This window comes from Podarcis raffonei, chromosome 2, assembly GCF_027172205.1.
Source record: "Podarcis raffonei isolate rPodRaf1 chromosome 2, rPodRaf1.pri, whole genome shotgun sequence".
NCBI lineage: Eukaryota > Metazoa > Chordata > Lepidosauria > Squamata > Lacertidae > Podarcis > Podarcis raffonei.
Genome location: NC_070603.1, coordinates 16,465,704 through 16,482,580, shown reverse-complemented (window position 1 = coordinate 16,482,580; position 16,877 = coordinate 16,465,704). Strand labels below are relative to the sequence as shown.

General features: G+C 43.3%; 1 long non-coding RNA gene across 1 annotated transcript; it reads right to left on the bottom strand.

Annotated features, from left to right (window-relative positions):
- Window positions 1-9,721: 9,721 nt before the first annotated feature.
- LOC128409581 (uncharacterized) lies at window positions 9,722-16,247 on the bottom strand. Its single transcript, XR_008329259.1, has 2 exons — window positions 16,115-16,247; window positions 9,722-10,078 (listed from the first exon to the last, which is right to left on the bottom strand). It is a non-coding gene; the product is annotated as an uncharacterized LOC128409581 (long non-coding RNA).
- Window positions 16,248-16,877: the final 630 nt, after the last annotated feature.

Below are 16,877 nucleotides of genomic sequence, written 5' to 3'. Positions count from 1 at the left end.
ATGGCATGTTAACATTGGGGCTGCCAGATTTCTGAAAAGTATGAATACAGAATACCTTGGTTTCTATGCTGCAGAGCAGTATGGGACTGCGATAATTCAACAGTATGGTTGAGTCATATGTGTCCTTTTGAAGTTTCCATATGTCTAGTAACAAGACAAGAGCAAATTAAGTGCAATACAGTGCATACTTACCTCTGGGTAGATCCCACTTAATACAGTGGATTTACCTTTGAGCAAACCTGCTTCTACTGCATATCTGACAAATTGGTTATGCGTCATCCAGCCTTAGGCTTTGGGAGAGATTAACACCTTACAAGAAGTGCTATTCGCCTCCTGTTGTTCATCGTTGTCACTGAGTAGTAGTTAGGGCTTTGCAAGGTCTAGGAAGCTGGACACCACACATGCGATGAAATGATGCACAATGGGTGGTAGTCCCAAAGTGTTGCATTGTCTAGCCAAGAAAGGCAGCTCCACGATGAGTCACTTAGAAACATCTGGCTTTGCTAAGCTCTCGATGGAAAGGCTGAAAGTAACTTGGAAGCAAATGCAGTTTGCCTTCATCTCCCTGGAAGCTCGGCAGCTGGCAAACGGTAATTAGGAAAAGCTTGTCTCCATCACAGGGAAGAGGTCACAGCAGAGTCAATATAACTTTGTGATATAAGCACAAGAGGAACAATCTCGATGTGCGGGATGAACTGAGCAAGGCTTCACTTCAGCCAGGGCCGAACCTCAGAACAGAAGATGAACCTGCTGTATCAAGCCACTTGGGTCCAGCACAGTGGCTGACCAGAAACCTCAGAGAAGCCTGGACAATAGATATTGGTCATAAAATACATATTGTAGCATGAGAACGATTGTGGACTATGAATATAAAATTTACAGCATGTTATGGTCTAAGAGAAAATAATATGAAAATGATATATTGATGAACTAACACCGAGTAAACTGGCAAAAATGTATAAATCTAAATCAAATAAGTGTTGGAAAGGTAAAGAGAAAGAAGGTTCTTTTGACCATATGTGGTGGTCTTGTAGTAAGGTTAAAGCTTACTGGGAAATGAAATATAATGAATAGAAAAGGATGTTTAAAATAATGTTTTTTTAAAAAATAGAAACTTTTCTTTTGTGAATTATAGGGACAGAACTACCGAAACTGTATAGAAACTTATTCACGTATGCGACTACAGTGGCAAGAACATTACTTGCCCCAAAATGGGAAGAAGCAGAAGTCACAACAAAGGAAGAATGGATACAAAAACTTATGGAATATGCAGAAATGGCGAAACTTACCAGAAGAATAAGAAATCAAGATAACAAACTTTTTGTAAAAGAATGGAAATGGTTTATTGAATATTTGCAGATAAATTGTAAACAGATAAGAACATTGGCAGGATTATTGTAATAACCTGCAGTTTTATAAGAGTTTTTATTTAAAGTAGATGAATAAATGAGCAAATTAAGTTAATTTGGATATACAGAAGATATTAAAAATAAATTTAAGAAACTGCAGAAAGTGGGAGAAGGAAGTCAAGTTTTGAAAATGTCAGAATTATTGTAAAATCAGTGAAATGTATAAACCTGAAAAGCATAAATAAAAATTAAATATATATATTTTAAAAGCCCCCCCCAGAAGCCTCGGAGAAGCCTGCAAGCTGGACATGAGTGCATCAGGTCTCTGCCCACCTCTGGTTCCAAGCCACTTTCATTCAGAGTCTTAATATCATAATGCCATTGCTCTTAGATTTGGCCTACTTTCAGTGCCAAAGTTTAGCCCTGGAATGTGGAAAGTGCTTTTGAGCCCTTTCCCTTACCCCTCTGAGTACTCGGTATATTCCTAAACCTATCTAGAGATAGAGTTCATCCTGATCAGAAGATAGGATTCGTCTCTGTGTCTTTCAATGGTCAGTGTATGCATCAGCAATCCATCTACTCTTGAGGAAGGAAGGCAACCAGGTCCCTCAGGACATCAGTGCGACAACACTGGGGATATCAAAGTGATGTAATGACAACATTGGGGCTGTGTCTGAAATACTGCTGCGCTGACATAGGGATGATGTGTATGTGTGATTTTCGAATGTGTGTCCTATGGGGCTGTGCGTGCATTAACCTTGTACTGTGAGTTATTGTTTATATTTTCCAGGTGCAAAGCAGAATTGTGGACAGGAATGGCCCAAAACATTTTGCTGTCTTTGGTGAAGCTCCCTCTGCCTCCCAATGACATATGAAGAAGCAAAACAGACCGACAGTTGAACTTTATTTCAACATGCTTAATGAGAAAGAAGCAACCTCAGCGCCTGAGGGCAGCAGGCACACCCTGCTCCATCCCTAATACAACACTTCCACTCCATGCGCCCTAGCATCTGCCAATGCCTCACCCATCCTTGATTGTGGTCACGATGCTGAGGAGAGGATGCCTTGCTTATTCTCCAAGAGCAGAGACTAGAAGCAAGTCCTTGCACATGCTCTGGCAATCTCCTGCTTGGACTACTGCAATGCGCTCTATGTGGGGCTACCTTTGAAGGTGACCTAGAAACTACAACTAATCTAGAATGCGGCAGCTAGACTGGTGACTGGGAGTGGCTGCCAAGACCACATAACACCAGTCCTGAAAGACCTACATTGGTTCCCAGTACGTTTCCAAGCACAATTCAAAATGTTGGTGCTGATCTTGAAAGCCCTATAAAGCCTTGGCCCAGTATACCTGAAGGAGCATCTCTACACCCATCATTCTGCCCGGACATTGAGGACCAGCTCCGAGGGCCTTCTGGCGGTTCCCTCACTGCGAGAAATGTGGTTACAAAGGGAATCAGGCAGAGGGCCTTCTCGGTAGTGGCACCCGCCCTGTGGAACGCCCTCCCATCAGACGTCATGGAAATAAACAACTATCTGGCTTTTAGAAGACATCTGAAGGCAGCCCTGTTTAGGGAAGTTTTTAATGTTTGATGTTTTATCATGTTTTTATTATTAATATTCTGTTGGGAGCTGCCCAGAGTGGCTGGGGAAACCTAGCCAGATGGGCTGGGTATAGATATATTATAAATATATTATTATTATTATTATTATTATTATTATTATTATTATTATTATATTCAGCTGCAGGACTACCTGGTTGGAGTCAGAAGAGGACCCAATGTAGACGTTTGATAATTTGACATTTGATAGGTTTGGGGAGAAATGCATCAATATGCAGCATTTCTTAAGAAACATCTGAGTGACCCCTACGAGAACAGGTGCCGGGATGGCTCAGTCAGTAGGGCTTGAGACTCTTAATCTCAGGGTTGTGGGTTTGAGCCCCACACTGAGCAAAAAGATGACCCTTGTGGTCGCTTCCAACTATACAATTCCATGATTCTATGAGAATACTGAACTAGATAGGCCATTGGCCTGATCCTGCAGGCTCTTCTTATGGTTTTAATAACAGGATAGACAGGGCCGTCTTTAGCATATGTGGTGCCAAGGTGCAAAAAAACTGCCCACTGCTCCCAATTTGGGGGGGGCAGGCCAAAGTTGTTGAGTTTTTTTTAGGGGGGCAGCTCAGAGTTGTTGAGCTTTTTTGGGGGAGCACGCAACTCTCTCCTGTCCCACTGCGGGTAGAGGGAGGGAAGCTGCGCACCTCGTGTGAGCAGTGGGCGTGTGCTGCTGGGCGGGCCTCTCAACAGCCCACCAATCACAGGCGTGCAGGAGAGCGGAGCCGGCCGGCAGCCTCAGCGCCCGCAACAGAAAAGCCTGCGGCACTCCGATGGGCTCTGCTCCGCTCGGCAGTGGCTGTCGGCTGGCCTGGCTCTTCAATCCCCGGACTCCAAATCTCGGCCCCAGACTCTCGGCCTGGTGCCCCTGAGAGCCCAGCATCCAGGTGCCCCGCACCCCTAGTGCCTATAGGTAAAGGTAAAGGTAAAGGTACCCCTGCCCGTACAGGCCAGTCTTGACAAACTCTAGGGTTGTGCGCTCATCTCACTCTAGAGGCCGGGAGCCAGCGCTGTCCGCAGACACTTCCGGGTCACGTGGCCAGAGTGACGAAGCTGCTCTGGCGAACTGGCACCAGAGCAGCACACGGAAACGCCGTTTACCTTCCCTCCGGAGCGGTACCTATTTATCTACTTGCACTTAAGGGTGCTTTCGAACTGCTAGGTGGGCAGGAGCAGGGACCGAACGACAGGAGCTCACCCCGCCGCGGGGATTCGAACTGCCGACGATGCGATCAGCAAGTCCTAGGCGCTGAGGTTTTACCCACAGCGCCACCCGCCTATAGGTAAGCCGGCCCTTATGATAGGTATGGACTGTGAATAATGTTACATGCACACCACATTCCAGAACAGTGAGAGTGCAATGAAAGCAGAGTCAATGGCAATGCGTGCACATGTTAGATACCTGACCGCTTTGCTTTGTTTTGTTTTCTAATTCCTATGAGAAGAGGCCGGGTTTTATGTGACACCTGAGGTATCTTTGAAATGTATGAATGATGAAGCATGAAAAGAAACACTACGTTGGCGATTACTTATTGTTGAGAAGAAATGAAGCCGTGCTGAGTATATATTTAAGATTGTTTAACATGGATTAGTTACGCTTTTAAAATCCTTTTGCACACACGATGGAGATGATGAACCTTTTTTTTAAAGTGTGTTCATTCAAACTTTCACTGCATGTTTGGGTGTAGAATTATTTCAGTCTGTGTCAATTGGTGGTCACTGAAAGAGTATATGGTTTCCCAGATTCATTAAACCACAAGCAATTGGCCTGATTTTATGTCTGTGTTCTCAGAGCGCAACCGGTACTTTTTCCACCTTCTGCTGGAATGAATGATTAATCCCTCAGGCGAAAGAAAGGCAATCTTAAATCGGGAAAGAGAGCCAACCCCTTGGCCTGTGAGCCAACTCACATAAAGCCCCAAATATTCAGCAGGCAGCATTATTGAGACATTTCCCCTGCATTCATGTCAAGACACGCCCAGCTCCTTGGCAAGGTTGCTTGGAGAGTGCAAACGATGACAACTGGATTATACAGGGTTGCTTATCTCATCTATGGCTGCACCCCACCCTCAGTATCTGGACGCTCTACAAGACTGAGAAGGTCACTTCACACTTAACAATTTAATAAAACGAGAAAGTACCGCAATTCCCATTTGCTCTGCTTTCTATATTTCTGGTGACAGATTCTTATGAGATCCTGACTTGAGTCAACGCTGATCTGGATCGCAGAAATGTTTAGGTTTTGAGTTTGAAAAATAAAAATGCCCAATAGGCAGGACAGAATTGGACATATATTATAGGCACCTATACCTAAAATGTTTAAGATATAGGGATGTAGGTAACTAAATTCTGCCCAGAGTAGAACCATGAAAATTTTTGGACTTATGTTAGTCCCGGCGATTCCTTTCAATTAGTCTACCCTGAGTTTGTCTAGCAGGGAATATAACCTATGTCCCAGTTTTGGGCCAACATGGACGTTACTCTATATTTTGACATTGTGAATAGTTTTGCCGTGGAAAGAAAATACACAATTCTCAGGCTCACTGCTGTGCCATATCACATGGATGATCTATTTTGCCCAGCCAGTGTCGGAACAAGCACGCTCTCTCTCTCAGTTCCAATATCTATTTACAAAGTGCAATAAAACCAGCTAAAAACAATTCAACAATTGTTTAAACAATTAAAGCACAGTAAATTATAGCAGATAAATTCTTAAACAATACAGAGGAGACACTCATGGCAGAGACTTATTAATCCAGCTGCAAAATATTACCTGTTGTCAGGGGATATGCAGAGATGTCACCGTAACAGTGCACATATTTCAAACGTATGCTTTCCCTTGCAGAAATAAAAGCCACCCAACGCTCAAAAAACCACATGTATATCATCCTCAGTCATATTTGCAATTCTACCCTTCCTCTCAGGAGGCCAGAGAAGCAGATCCCAGAGTTGATAGGGATCCTGAGGATCTTCTAGTCCAAACCCCTGCAATCCATAGTTACGGGGTTTCTATGAGATATCCCTTTTAGCTATTAGCATGACTTATATTGATACCTGATTCGATTCAGAGGTTAGAATTTACACTGGGTGCTTTTAGACGATTTTCTGGACTCGCTTGCATTCACACTATACTTTTATTTTATATATATATATGTGTGTGTGTGTGTGTGTGTGTGTGTGTGTAATTAAATTTCCTGTTTTACAATTAAATTTCATTTAAACAACCTTAAAGTATCAATGACTTTCCTTCTTCTCTTTCCATGGTTCATTTTGCATAGCACAAATCCCTTCATATCTTATATAAACTAAAACATTCAGTATTCCATTATTACATCCATCAAAACTTATTCACACCATACTTTTAAAGCACCTTTGAAGCCTATTTCCACCCTCAAAGAATTCTGGGCACCATAGTTGGTTGAGGGTTACAGTGGTACCTCAGGTTAAGTACTTAATTCGTTCCAGAGGTCTGTTCTTAACCTGAAACTGTTCTTAACCTGAAGCACCACTTTAGCTCATGGGGCCTCCCGCTGCTGCCACGCCGCCGGAGCCTAATTTCTGTTCTCATCCTGAAGCAAAGTTCTTAACCTGAAGCACTATTTCTGAGTTAGCGGAGTCTGTAACCTGAAGCGTATGTAACCTGAGGTACCACTGTACTAGAAATTGTAACTGTGAGGGATAAACTACAGTGCTCAGACTTTGAGGAGAGAAATGTACATTAAAGGTATATAGAGGGTTAGCTGGAAAAAGCTCAAATCTTAACACAAGTCTCTGACCTGTAGAATTTAATGCAGCCTTCTCCACCCAGTGCCTTTCAGATGTTTTGGACTGCAACTCCCATCACCCCAGGCAGCATCTTAATGGTCATGGTTGATGGGGGCTATAAGAACCGGAGGGCACCATGTTGGGGAAGGCGGGTTCAATGGCAGAGGAACAATGACAAGCCAGTTCAAACGCTGACATCTGGCAAATTCAAACTGAAGCCAGATGCTGACTCACAGTCACTCTCTTGGGTCTTGAGCAATAAACAGATGGGACTCGAGGAGCTCTCTTCGTAAATCAAATGCTTTTGCCAAGCGGAAGAAAGGAGGAGGAGTTTGGATTTGCTATCCCGCTTTATCACTACCCAAAGGAGTCTCAAAGCGGCTAACATTCTCCTTTCCCTTCCTCCCCCACAACAAACACTCTGTGAGGTGAGTGGGGCTGAGAGACTTCAAGAAGTGTGACTGGCCCAAGGTCACCCAGCAGCTGCATGTGGAGGAGCGGGGAATCAAACCCAGTTCACCAGATTTCGAGTCCACCACTCTTAACCACTACGCCACACTGGCTCTCTCTCAGTGTACTCACACTGGAGTACGTAGTTACCTTTGCTGGTACGGATATCAAGAAAAAAATAAGAGCAAATTATTGTGAAAGGTAGCCTGCTTAGCAGCTCTCTTGCTTTCTTGCATTTGGCAGAAGGCAAAAGCAAAGCCTTTGTTGGGTGGGCTGCCATATCTGACTGGTGGGCTATATTCAGTTTGCTGGATCTTGAGTGGTGCAGGCCCGACATGAAGTTTAATTCTCCTCAGCACAGCAATATTTTCTACTTCACCTCCACCAGCTATATAGCTGCAGTTATCTCTAACTTAAGAGGTGAAACAGGCACGATGCTCTCTCTGTGTGTATTGTTGCACCTCCTGGGGTGAAGAATCACAGTGCCCAGTGAGGCTGCAAAGACTAGTAGCTCGTAACCGCTGTCTCCTGTGTTGTTTTTCCTGCATGATCTCTCCAGGGCGCAAGCCTAGCCTGTGCGTATGGAGGTCCTGGCATGCCCTGATGACTGTCAGTTTGCATTTTTTAGTACAGAAATTATTGATCTGTTGTGTAGAGAGCTTTCCTATTCTACTTAATTCAAGAGGGTTCTGGAAGCTTCTCTGTGTGAAAGAAACAAGCAGCAGGTTCATGATGTTTGGGTTATTCCTTCAGAGAAGCTGAGTGCAGCCGGCTTAAACTGGTTCTGTTATCATTTTCTGTCAAGGTCATGCTGATTATAATAATAGACCAGAAGGAGCCTGGGTTTCACTTTCTCTTTCTATCTCTTTCCTTCTGGTATGGTGTTCTGTATACAGTGGTACCTCGGGTTACATACGCTTCAGGTTACATACGTTTCAGGTTACAGACTCCGCTAACCCAGAAATATTACCTCGGGTTAAGAACTTTGCGCAGCGGCAGCAGGAGGCCCCATTAGCTAGAGTGGTGCTTCAGGTTAAGAACAGTTTCAGGTTAAGAACAGACCTCCAGAACGAATTAAGTTCTTAACCCGAGGTACCAGTGTATAGTGTTAAGGTTTAGACTTACTGTAAGTTATTGTAAGTTTAAGTTAAGTCTGCTGCAACTGGATTTCTTATGGACAGTGCCAGTCCTGAATGTATTGGATTTGTGACCATTATGCTCATTTGCCTTCTGTAGCAGTAAAGCTCTGCTGGATGAAATATTAATTGCCTCTGGTCTATTTTGGGGGAATCCTGCAACGTGTTTAAGTTTTTACTCTGCTAACTATACGTTGGAATTCTGCTCTGAATCAATATCAAGTAGAATTCCATGACAATGACAAGACCTCTTGGCCTCACTGATTGTTAGGATTTTTGCTCTATGCTTGCAGTCATGGGATTGCTGTCTATCACATGACGGTGTATGTTTTCATTCCACATAGTGGGAAGTGACGGAGAGAGGATGTTTGGTATTTCTCTGTTTCCGTGATGTGGGACTATTGTCCTTTGTTCTTTCTCTTTGCTGTCTGATGAGAAAGAGGAAGGAGCTAAGTCAGAATGCTCCGAGTGTATTATATGTAAATAAACATAGATCAGCCAAAATGCTGTACTACTGAGTTTGTTACATGAACTGCAAATACTCTGCAAGATCCCTAAGTGTGCTAATGCCTTTTGGTATCAATCGCTGTGATGTTTGGGCTGGAGAAAGCTTTTGAAGCTCCCAAACGACCGACCAGGAGGGAGAGAACATGTCAGTTGGACATGTGTCTCTGCCAGGGTCCTACACGCGAGTAGGATGATCCTAACGCTGATGTGGTCCAAAGGAGAGCAGAGCAATACGTTTGGCACCAGCCAAACCCGGCTGCAGGAGCTGCCAGGAGGCAGCGTACAAGGGCCCATGCAACCATCTCAGGTTTGCTCCTTAGCATTCCTTCCCCACTCCATGGAGTTCCAAATATAGGCAAACACACATCTGGAATGCCACTGGGGGTCTGAGAGATATGCAGGGAGCAGGTGTGGATTGGGAAGTGGGCAGGGAAACAGTGTGTAGTAGCACATTTCCCTCTGCTGATTCCAGTTGCCTCTTCGGAAGCAGCTTTTCCTGTTCACCAAAGGCCACTGGGACAACGCTGCAGGCGTCTGCATGCAGTGTCTGCTCTGGCCCCGAGTGGCGTTGTGAAATCTACTTCTTTTCAACCTAAGCTTACCGTACAGGGTGGTTCCACACCTCAAGACACACCTCCAGGGACTTCAGAGGAAGGGCAGAAAACTAAATGTACAAAAAAGTTGTGCTCCTCTCCCTGTAGCTTCTTTTGCTGATTTAGTGTATTGATTATATATATATTTATCCTACCCAATGCCTAAGGCTCAGAGTGAATAACCACACATCTCCACAATTATGCGGAGGGAATACCTATGGGAAGCCTATAAGCAAGACCTGAGCGAAGCATCACTCTCCCTAGTTGTGATTCCCAGCAAAATAACACTGCCTTATTCTTAGGTGTACAACTATGGACATCCAGGATGTCTATAAAATATAAACTTTATTAACTATTTACAAAATGAGGATGCATGCCAGGTTATAGACCATTGACTTGGCATGAAAGAACAAACACTTTCCCAAAGTTACCTAGAGTGCAGGAAACCTGTAGATCTGGAAGCTTATATCAGATGTCAGAGGATTGGCCTTCAGGTGCCACCCAACTCCCCAGATCAGAGAGAGTTCAGGGCTGCTGTGCAAGTGTCTAAGCTGGAATTGCTTGCTGTTCAGCACAACTGGTAGCTCAGGGAGTAGGGAACTGGGTCTCGATCCACAAGCTCTTCGTTTTCGCCCTGCAACGTCAGCCAGCATAGTTCGGCCCTGTGTTGTGGAGACAGATGAACTGAAATCAATTTAATAAAAATGTGTATGAAAATATACATGTGTATTGGGCACAGGGAACGTTCTTTCATATGTGGTGGACATGGTAAAAGAGTATTGGGAAATGATCTATAATGAATTGAAAAAAATGTTTTAAAGTACTTTCCAAAAAAAACACCAGAGTCCTTTCTCTTGGGGATAATTAAGACTGAAATCCCCAGGTGTCAGAAAAGGTTATTTATGTATGCTACAACTGTGGCCTGTGTTTTGTTAGCCCCAAAATGGAAAACGATCGAGGTCCCAACCAAACAGGAATGGCAACTTAAATTGACAGAATATGCACAACTCGCAGACTTAACATATAGAATAAGAGAACAAGAAGAACATATGTTTAAAAAAGATTGGAAAACATTTATTGAATATATGGGAAATAATTGTGTACAGCTGAAAACGCTGGCAGCATTAAGATAAATTCAACAGTGTAAACAAGCTTTGATAGATGCAATAATGGAATGCTGATTGGTATAGTGTTTTTTTAAAATATGCAGAGATTTATGATATGCAAAATGAACCATGGAAGAGAAGAAGGGAAGTCACTGATATCCTAAGGATGTAAAATGAATATTTGAAATTGTAAGACAGAAAATTAATATAAAGAAAACTTTGGCATTGGAACAAATCAGTGCTGAAACAAGTTAAGGGAAGAAATTATCATCACTATAGTGATTAAGAACATAGGGGACTCCTGACAGCACCTAGCACATTCATATACCTAAACATTCTGGTTTGTAATTATAATATTGCCTTTGGCTGCAGTCTATGAATGAGGTAATAGGGATTGCTTGCAATTAAGCTGCCCTAATAGCCTCACTGTAATGCAGACTGGTGTGTTTTGAAGCAGGAAAGATGGATAATGATAGAATATTATTGTACATAATGCTAACCTGGCCCTTGTATGCCAAGCCCTATTATTTTTGTACTTTGATGTTGGATTGTTGCATGACGGACAAGCCAGTTGAATTAAACCATTACAGATAATATAACCTCACTTTCTAGTTTACTAAGTTCCCTCCTGGGACAGTGCCAAGGGCTACCTACCATCTGCTGGAGATGTGTTTTGCTCCCATTGCATGAATTCTGGAGTGTTGTGACGTGGGGTTTGTGATTTCAGCTCTCTTTACATAATATGCTGGAGACAGTTCTGTAGTAACACTTCTTTATTAAAGCAAACAAGACTGAGAACTGAGGAGGGGAGAGCTACATTTATAGGGACAGGGAACTAGCTAGAAAGGATACATTTTGGAGGGAACAATATCAGGCAATCACAGTCCTGCCTTTTGGAGGAAACCAATAAGACAGAGGATCCAAATACAGCAGCTTAAATGAACCAATAGTAGCTGTACCCTCTGGAACCAAAAGGCAGTTACTTTACCCTAATGCAAATACAGACAATAATAATACAGATATAAAATCGTTTGACTCAATACACAACATGGAGGAAAGCTTTTCCTATTTCACCTGATATTTCACGACTTGGTCCCTGAATTTAAAAGCGCCAGTTTGATACAGAGACCGTGTCCAGACCTTGCCACACCTATATTTGTTTTTTTGCTGTTTCTTCCCATAAAGCAGAAGTCAGGTTCTTGGAAGTTAGGTAAATTCCAGTGTGATCACTGATCAGAGCAGGCCTCTCTCTGCTGGGTGGAGCTGATATATTGTTAATGGGGTTTTTTTTTTAAAAAAAAGTTTTTATTTTCCAAATACACAAGTAGGAAAAGAACACAATAAAGAACGAAAAAAATTGCTTGGTGCATATGTTATAGACATTGTTTCTCAGACAGGAAGAGACTTTCTAGTTCTTTGACTGACGCCTACAAAATTTCAAATAGCTGTTTTTGGAAATAAAAACAGGGCCCCTCCAGATATCCTTTTTATTGTGCATTATTTATTGTTCGTTGTTCTAGATGCTATGAGCGCAGTCCTAGTCTATACCCCATGTTCCATACAATTTGCACCTGGAAAAGTTCAGGGTCGTACTGTGTCAATTCCAATCCGCATATATACTAACTATAGCTTCTGGCTGTAATCCTGTAACTTTTAATACCACAAATGTTCTGGGACTTTTCCCGCTTTTGTCGTGCTGTTGCCCTTCTTGACAACATCAATGTGATAGCATTGGGGAAGCATCACAAATGGTGGAATGGCATGTGGATTTGTCCAGTATAAATGCCATTATTTCATGTTGCAGAATACACCCCCCCCAAAAAAAACCAGTCTGGAGGGGGCATTAGATGATGTACAATAAGGCGGAGAAGGGCAAGAGAAACCATGGCGGCCTTGTCTTCTGATTCTGTGGTACAAAGTGCTTGCACTGAATATACACACTGAATAAACAGCATAAAAATGGCACCCAGTAAGGTCTGTTTACAAACTACTTATTTTGTGGTGAAATACACCTTTGAGCTCAGCACAGCCAGAAGGAAAGGTGTAACTGTGCCACTCAATTCTTTCCCCTTCATAACTCCAACTACGATTATCAGAAATCATAGGTGGCTCACCAGCCACACCTATTTCCCAGTTCCTTTGTCTCAATCACTAGAAGGCCTCTGTGGTACAGCAAACATGGCTCAGCTCATGAGAAGCCTTGCTCCAGATTTTTAAAAATATTATCCTGCCCAGAGCAGATGATGGAACTGGCTGCCCACTGCCTGGATGGAAGGATCAGGGTGGCTTTCACAACCTCTCTGTCTGGCCTTTGGGCATCTCTCTCATGGCCCCATTCTTGCATCCAGCAGCCTTGGCAAAATAAGGGTAACCTCTGAACCCCCACAATTAAGTATCCATTCATTACGAATGACAACTGAAGCGTTATGGGTGGAATTCACCCAAGGAGCCTCATTCTCAGAAACTTGGAGAACTTCCACTTGCACAGCAGGGCTTCGCCCCCTGAAATTGGGTCAGGAGGACCCCCAGATCAGGGCCGTCTTATCCATAGGTGCTAGGACCCAGGGCACCCAGGCGCCAGGCTCTCAGGGGCACCAGGCTGAGAGTCCGGGGAGGAGCCTGCCCATCGGTCAGAGTGCCGCGGTGGGCTCTTCTGCTGTGGGCGGCTCTGCGCTGCGAGTTCGGGGGCGACCGAGCCAGCGAGATGATGAGGCAGGCGGCCGGCTCCGCCCTCCTGTGAGCCTGGGACTGGGCAACGTGGGGGGCGCCGGGGGGGGAAATCTTTGCACCCCAGTGCTGTATATGCTTAAGAAAGCCCTGCCCCAGATCAGCACACAGGGAAAGGAGAGGAGAACCATGCACCGATTCTGAATTTCACCCATAATTTGCATGCGGGAGACTCAGGTTCAAAGAATGGCTCAACTATAAAGTTCTCTAAGTTTCTCAGGGAAGGCCTCATAACATATCCCACAGAACTTGTGTGAGGATAAAAGAGCTGAGCATGATAGCTGTACTTCAAAATGCTATTTACCGAAGATAAACAAAAAACATTCATTTCCATGCCATCCTTCTTTTTAATCCTTTGTATATACATGTAGAAAGCATCTTAAAAAAGCAGAGACATCACCTTGCCAACAAAGGTCTGTATAGTTAAAGCTATGGTTTTCCCAGTAGCGATGTATGGAAGTGAGAGCTGGACCATAAAGAAGGCTGATCACCGAAGAATTGATGCTTTTGAATTATGGTACTGGAGGAGACTCTTGAGAGTCCCATGGACTGCAAGAAGATCAAACCTATCCATTCTGAAGGAAATCAGCCCTGAGTGCTCACTGGAAGGACAGATCCTGAAGCTGAGGCTCCAATACTTTGGCCACCTCATGAGAAGAGAAGACTCCCTGGAAAAGACCCTGATGTTGGGAAAGATGGAGGGCACAAGGAGAAGGGGACGACAGAGGACGAGATGGTTGGACAGTGTTCTCGAAGCTACCAGCATGAGTTGGACCAAACTGCGGGAGGCAGTGGAAGACAGGAGTGCCTGGCATGTTCTGGTCCATGGGGTCACGAAGAGTCGGACACGACTAAACGACTAAACAACAACAACATATATATGTTTATAGGAAAAAGGTGCCAGTACTCACCATGAAGTTGTTGCAGTAAGTGCCACACTTTTAACGTTTGTGGGGAAATGTGCCTGTACTGTGTACCATTGAGTACCTCCAGGGGGGAAAAACACTGTTTATAATTCAAACTAATTCTCATTCCATTATCTCAATGTGTTATTTCCTGGCGTTTTATACACTTTGCATTTACAATAGCACTTCTGATGTTGAAAGCACTGCACATACATTACTACAACAGTCCTTGCCTAGTAAGGTGACTCAATATCAGAATGCCTATTTTTACAGATGAGGTGAGTTTTATATTGCCTCTGGACAGCTACAGAATTTGTGGCAGAGGTGAGATCTGAACCAGCCGCACCAAGGGTAGTCAACATGGTGCCCTCCAGATGTTTTGGACACCCATCCAGTTCCCACCACCCTGATCATTGGCTTTGCTGGCTCAGGGTGGGGGCAGTTGTAGTCCACCATATCTGGGGAGCTCTATGTGAGCCACCCCTGTGCCACACTACCATGCCTATGTATATTGTGGGTCCATAGTGTGGCAGAAGTAAAAGAACACAATCCTCTGAAATCTTAGCCTTACTGCATATATTGAGATTGTGCTTCCCCAGCCACCAGGAATAATCAACCACAACTAGAGAACATTTCTGGTGGTGATTTGTTTCCCAGTACAGTGGTACCTTAGGTTACATACGCTTCAGGTTACAGACTCTGCTAACCCAGAAATAGTGCTTCAGGATGAGAACAGAAATCGTGCTCCGGCGGTGCAGCAGCAGCAGAGGCCCCATTAGCTAAAGTGGTGCTTCAGGTTAAGAACAGTTTCAGGTTAAGAAAGGACCTCCAGAACGAATTAAGTACTTAACCCGAGGTACCACTGTAAATAATCTAACTGATGTTCCATTAAAACCAATAGCATCACTGCATTAAATTCACTAGACTTTAGGTGAGCAAACTGTGGCCTGTTTGATCAAAATGCATTGATTCTATGCTGCCTCATAAGGAATCATTTCTATGGGTGAGTTTGGTCTCTCTAGTCCTCCCATTATCTGTGGTCACTTCTTCTTGCATTCACATGGGACTTTGGCTTGAGAAACTTTCTCTGACTTGATAAAGTTCTAGCAACACTTCACTATACTGGGAGTTAATTCCTTATACGGATTTGATATTTTAGTGGCATGATGAATAGAGCAATATGCCTTATACTGAGTCAGACCATTGACTCATTTAGCTTAGAAGCGTCTGCCCCAGGGGTTGTAAACTTTTGGCCCTCCAGATGTTACTGAACTACAATTTCCATCATTCCTGGCCATTGGCCATGCTTGCTGAGGCTGATGGGAGTTGTAGTTCAGCAAACATCTAGAAGGCCAAATGTCTCCCACCCCTGGTCTACACTTATAAGCAGTGGCTTCCAGAAATAAGTCCTTTCCAACTTTACCTTGAGGGATGCCAAGGACTAAATTTGGGGTGTTTTGCATGCAAATAATGTGCTCTGCCACTGAGCTATGGCCCTTCTTTACTAGCGTATGAAAGTGCCAGGAAAAATGAGGGAACAGACATGTTACTGTAAGGGAAAACAGGTGCAGAGCAATCAAGGACGCAGCTAATTCCAGATGGATGAAGCAGAATATGTTTCTTGCCATAACACCAATGAAAGTAGTCAACAGCTCAGACACTGTGTATTGTTAGCAAGCTATCAGGAATGTAGAACTTCTGGTTCTACTGCTAGAAAGTTGTCTTTTCCCAGATACCCATATTACTATGTTTTCTTTAAGTTTCTCTTTCATATATTTAAAAATGTGGTTTCCCTCTCAGATACAGTTGCAGAGATACTTTCCACATTTCACCCGATAAATAAAAGGCAGTGCTAATTGGAAGTCTTGCTCCATAAGAGAAATTAGTTTACGATAGTGTCTTGGATGTTACAATCAGCTTTCGTTGCACAAACAGTAGCATTTTTTATTTTATTTTTTACCTCAGCCATGGATTCATATCTGGAGTTCTGAATCTTTCCGTATCAGTTTCTCGTTCTTTGCACTTGACTGAAATAATTACAGTCAAGCGTGAGAGTTAGCAATTCTGGATAACCAATCTGGCAATCCTATACATGTTTGATTCTCCACCACTGATTTAAAAGATGTTGCCAGCCAGCCTTTAGGGAATTTGTAAAATCTCTAGATTGCACAGTGATTGTTACTGCATTTTTTAAGATGTAGAAGGCAAATGACATTTACTTCTCGAGATTTCAGCTTTTGCAAACCTCATGAATGACACAGCCATGCACCATAAAGCTTAAAACAAATGGAAAAGACACCTCAAATATGTTTTCCTCTAAAATGTTGTGATTTTCTTTAAGCCGCAGAAAAAAACAGCTCTTTGCATTCCAGAAGTACCTTACCAGGCAGTTTAACTCAAGAAGACTTACAAATGAGCAAGAGACAGGCATATTGTACTGCTGAGGTGTTATTCCTAGTGTTTTACAGCATAATTCAATGGAGATCTACTCAGAAGGAAGTCCTATTGAGTTCAAGGGGATACTCCTAGGTAAGTACATGCAGTATTGTATATTCACAATGCAATCCTGTAGTTGTCCATTCAGAAGCAAACCCCACTGAGTTAAGTGGGGCTAAGGATAAAGGATAGCAGTCAGACATGGTGCACCTGTAAAAAGACTGAAAAAATTTGAATACAAATACATACATGGATACAGCAGCTATTAAAGATTAATATTCAATTGA